Source organism: Silene latifolia, chromosome Y, assembly GCF_048544455.1.
Source record: "Silene latifolia isolate original U9 population chromosome Y, ASM4854445v1, whole genome shotgun sequence".
In the NCBI taxonomy this organism is placed as follows: domain Eukaryota; kingdom Viridiplantae; phylum Streptophyta; class Magnoliopsida; order Caryophyllales; family Caryophyllaceae; genus Silene; species Silene latifolia.
In genome coordinates, this window is record NC_133538.1 from 109,039,420 (window position 1) to 109,044,738 (window position 5,319).

The 5,319-nt window shown below is 42.3% G+C and overlaps 1 non-coding gene across 1 annotated transcript; it reads right to left on the reverse strand.

Moving 5' to 3' along the window:
* Nucleotides 1–238: 238 nt before the first annotated feature.
* LOC141636600 (small nucleolar RNA R71) lies at nucleotides 239–345 on the reverse strand. The gene has a single exon (XR_012541205.1). It is a non-coding gene; the product is annotated as a small nucleolar RNA R71 (small nucleolar RNA).
* Nucleotides 346–5,319: the final 4,974 nt, after the last annotated feature.

Here is a 5,319-nt window from a genome sequence, read left to right on the forward strand (position 1 = left end):
AGCTGCAAATGAAGATGCAGCCAAGCATATGGAGATATTTATCGATTATTGCTGCTCTATACCCCCGCCGACCGGTGTGACCCAGGACCAGATAAAGGAGACTATGTTTATATTCTCACTCCGTAAAGCTGCAAGGGAGTGGTACAGAGATCTGGATCGAGCTGCTCATGGGATCACCGACTGGAATTCTTTGGCCTTGGCATTCTATAAGAAATACTTCTCTGCCTCAAAGACGAATGCCATTAGAGCTCGGATCACGAGCTTTAAACAGGGACCTGATGATAACTTTCATGAAGCATGGGTCCGTTTCAAGAAGCTGGTGCGAACCATTCCGCACCATGGGTTCGAAAAATGAAGTCTTTGCAATCAGTTCTATAACGGGCTGTATGACGATCATAGGGCTATCTTGGATGGTGCAGCCAATGGCCGATTTGCTGAGAATATGGGAGAGACTAAGGGGTGGAAGATCATTGATGACTTAGCCACCCATAAAGCTGAATATGGGAATTCATGAGGCAATCAGAGGAGGAGTGCTGAATCCCCTTCTGTAGCTGCATTAGAGGCTCTCACGGCGAGGTTTGACAAATACGAGTTGGGAGGAGCTTCTAAAGGAGGGATGTATCATGTGAATGCTGTTTCAGACGATCCTTTCGTCTGTAGAAGATGTGGAGCTGAGGGACATGTCTCAGAAAATTGTCGTAGTCCCTTTGAGTCTTGTGCTTCCTTTCAACATTACAGGCAGACAAATACGTACTATGAGCCAAATGTCCATCCCAACTTGAGGTGGAGTAGCCAGAATGTCCTGAATCCGACTCAACCTCCACAGTAGCAGTAGCAGCATACTTATGTGCCTCCTCATAAGCAACAACAGTACCAAAAACCTCCCTATGTGCCGCAGCAGCAACAAACCCAAAATTTCGAGTTTGCTTAGTTGAAGAATATGCTGCAAAAGGAGTCCCAAGCTAGAGAGGCAGGAATGAAACTGTTAGAGAGCCAAATTGCTCAATTGGCTAGCAAGAATACCACTCGAGCTCCGGGACACTTACCGACTCAGACGGACCAAAAAGAGATCCTTAATGCCATCACTGTGAGGAGCGGGTCCACCCTGGAGGGGCCCGCTATGATCGAGGATGCCCCTGAAAAAGATAAGCCGGAACCGAGTCAAAACAAAGCTGGAATGAACAAAGGAAAGAAAAAGGCGTCTGCCAGGTATGTCAGTCGATCGACTGACATACCCGGTCGATCGACTGAGGTGCAACAAACAATAGCTTCTGGTACTGTTGAAGCCAGTCGATCGACTGACCTAACCGGTCGATCGACTGAGATTGCTGCTGATAGTGAACCTTTTCGTCCTCCAATGCCTGATAACTTGAGGGATCATTTGTTTCGGGGTACGACTGCCCCGAAAATATTGAGGCCATACCCGACTGCTGATGGGTCTGTTCCGGTTCCGAAGTACGACCCAATGTCGATCAATGGTTCATATTTGAGACGGTCTAAAGAGGGGTCAAGCTTCAATAAGGAGAAGGTAGTGGACTTCCAGCCTAAGTCCACGGATGCCGGCATGCGAGATTTAGATGAGAGGGCTAAGTTACTTCTTACAGCCCCATATCTAGAGCGACTAGTGCCAACGAAGGAACAGGTATCTTTCAATAAATTTGAAAAAGTTATTCGTAGCTTGAATGTACAAATTCCTTTTCTCGAATTAGTAAACCAAGTACCCGCTTATACTAAATTCATGAAACAACTTTTATCTAAAAAGCGGTCACTTGAAACTGTGCATACTGTCGCACTTACTAAAGAATCGTGTTCATATCTAACCCACACTTCACCCCACAAACTAGAAGACCCAGGTAGCTTCTCCGTTCCTTGTAGCATTGATGGCTGACCGATCTGCGGTCCAGCCTATAGGAGTCTTAGAAGACATTCCCGTGCAAATAGGAAAGTTCTTCTTCCCTGTAGACTTCGTTGTACTTGATATGCCTGAGGATGCCCATATTCCTATCATACTAGGTAGACCATTTCTGCACACTGCTGGTGCAGTCATAGATGTAGGCTCGGGAACCTTGACCTTCAAAGTAGGGGAGCATTCCATTGTTTTTGCCCAACCTGCTAAGAATAAAGACCCCATGTGGCCTGTGACTTACAATACGGTTTCTGAAAAGAAATCCTACTTTGTGCTTCCTGATATGCCTGTCTCTATTCCTATTCCTGTCGTAACCCCTCCGCCCCATATTGGGAGCAAATTGGAGGTAGATTTGTCTATTTCTGATATTGCAGGAGTTGGTTTGGGGAAGGAAGAGTCGTATGTTGCTCCAGCTGTGAAGGAGCCGATCATTTCACGAGGCGGTCTTGGTTGCCTTAGCTATGGCACTGATGAGGAGGTTGAAGATGAGCCGGTCAAAGCAACGGAGTCTGATCTGGATTCCGACGAGTCCGAAGAGGTGATTGCTTGGGATGATGTCTGACATGTTGACCCGTTGAGTCTTGCAGATGATGGAAGTGAGAGTGCAGCTGAGAAGATGAGCACTATTGAGGCTACTTCTTGTAGCCAGAAGCCAGTCAAATGGGCCATTCCATGGCCGTTCTTGATCAACTATTAGTTGATTGAGACTTCTTTAAAACATTTACATTTTATTTGCTTTCGTTGAACCTTTTTATTTATTGTTTTGTGTGCGCGAAACTTCGCCGTTTACGTTTGCTTAGGATTTTAAACTCTTTAGATGGTTACTTTAGGTTTTGCGCAATTTTTGGGCGCGTATTATTGTGCAATTGCAGGTTTTTAGACCTCATTAGCTCAAGTGATTGAGCAAATACGAAGAAATCGGTTACAAGAAGATTTTCCGGTCGATCGATCGGTCTCAGATAGTCGATCGACCGTCCATGCGTTTTCGTGAGCTACTGTTCCTTTCACCTTGGTCGATCGACTGAGTGATGTGGTCGATCAACCGCCCTGCACTGCTGTACTGGTTCACGATCTCTCCCCTGCTATGTTTGGTCGATTTGCGGAATTGAGGGCGTTTTCTACTCCACCATTATCTTCCGTCATTATTTATTTCTTCTATTTTTCTCAATTATGCACAAAATATCGCTTCTAAATTGTTTTCTCGGACTTATGCGTGGTTCTTTTGTCTTTTCAGGTCCTTATTGGTAGCACTGCTAGCTACTGAAACCTCCTAGCTCACGCTGGTTTGGAGAGGTTTCCTTTTGCTGCGTTTAAGTCTTGTGAGTTCCCAAGTTATACTTCTTGTCATATTTATCTATTTTCTCGCAAATTCCCGTTTTTCCTTTTCTTTCATTACATGATTTTGCACAATGGGGACTTTGTGCGATTTGGTTTGGGAAGGGTTTTGCGTCGCATATCATTTGCTTGCATTTACGTTTACATTTTGTTTTGCATTGTTTATTTCATTTCTCTCACATATAAAGAAAATTCCCAAAAAAAAAAAAATTGAAAAATTTCATCAAAATTCAAAAATTTGCACGTTTATTTTAGCATATAGATTGAGTCGGAACGGTAGTATTTCAATGATGACATTGCTTTTGCATCTGTTTTTGCCTAAGCCTTGCTCATTAACATGTTATTAGTAGAATCATAAATTCATATCTACGAGTTTTCGTTAAATTATTTGTTGAACTTGAGACTTGACTTAGAATTTTGGCAAGCTACATCATATTTTCTAAGGTTTAGAGCTTATAACTGATGTCATCTACGACCAGTTTATCTAGGAATGTGAGTAGTACTCCTTATGAGACATGTTACACAAATATGCATAAATATGAACTTGATCTGCTTAATACCTGTATGCATTCGGGTTCGTGGTTAGTTGACACATATGGTAGAGGTCTCCTTTTCTCATTTTACCCATAAGCTTCACACTGCCAAAACAGCCTTTTTTGTCCCGTTAACTACATCCTATATATAGTCTGCCCTTGTCAAGCTAGTAGTTTACGTTTTTGGGATTGTTACTTCGTTTTTGGTGGTATTTGCTCGATCGAGATGTTGTTGGAAAAATGAAAAGAAGGAAAGAAAGAAATAGAAAAGAAGAAAGAGAAAAAAAAAAGAGAAAAAAAAATGATTCGAGAAAGAAAGAAAAAAAGAGTTCTGTACTGTTCAAAACGGTCGATCGACTGCCAATTCTGGTCGATCGACTGCCAATTCTGGTCGATCGACTGGGATCCGAGAAAAAGAAGAAAGGAATCAATTCGCATATTCAAATCCTTATCTTATGGCGATTTTTTCTCCCATGTTGCATTAGTATCTTATGGGGAGTTGGTTGATTACTGTTATGATGGAGATTGTGAGTTTTGTGCTTGTTATAGCACTGTATCGATTGAATTTTGAGCAAGAAGAAGGATGTTGTCATATGGTTCCGTTTTGATACTAGCTTGATCACCTGTACCTCCACTTTCCCGTAAATGTTTTGCCTCTTCTTACCCATACCTCACATATCCATATTTACCTCTGCATGTGTCATGGTCATTTGTTGGATGGAATGCATATGTACGGTCATAGAGATTAATTTCATATTATATTGCAGGCATGTTCTTATAGGTCGTAGTTAGGTGAGAGTCTCTACAAAATGAATTCTTTCTATCCTTTTACATATATTCACCTGTGCTTATGTGTGATATGAGTGACCCGTGAGAGTCCAATTTGATAAGTCTCTATAGTTGATGGTTCAGCAGTTTTTAACGACTTCATAACTCGGTTGCATGATTCATAATTGCTAATTGATTGTTGGTTATTGCATTAAAATGGTTTAGGTTTTACATGTTGTAATTCGCTCTGAGATTGAACTCGTTCCATTAGGTAATTAGATCGAGTCTAGTTCTTGCTTGGGGACAAGCAAGGATTTGGTTAGGGGAAGTTTGATGCGTGTCTTTTATATGATGTTTTACATCCTGTTTTACACGCATTTCAGAGCTCATTTGTGTAGTTTAAGCTACCATTTCCCCTATTTCCGTCTACTTTCGTGTTTTTGTACATAATTGCAGAAATGTGAAGAATCCAGCGGAAATCGAGCTAAATCCGTCCCTGAGTATCCTGCATTGCATTTGACGTGAAGTACTTACTCAAGGAACGAGCTTGGTGCGCATTCCAAGGCCCAAAAGACAAATCCATGAGAAGTTAAAAGCGGATTACCAGCTAAAGCAGTCGATCGACTGGCCCCCTTAGTCGATCGACCAACCCACGACTACAGAAGCTACTATACACTGAAGAGCAGTCGATCGACCGGTCCCAGCAGTCGATCGACCAAGACGCTAATCAGACGTGAATAAGAAGATCGAGGAAAAGCAAGCCCATTGTGTTAAGGT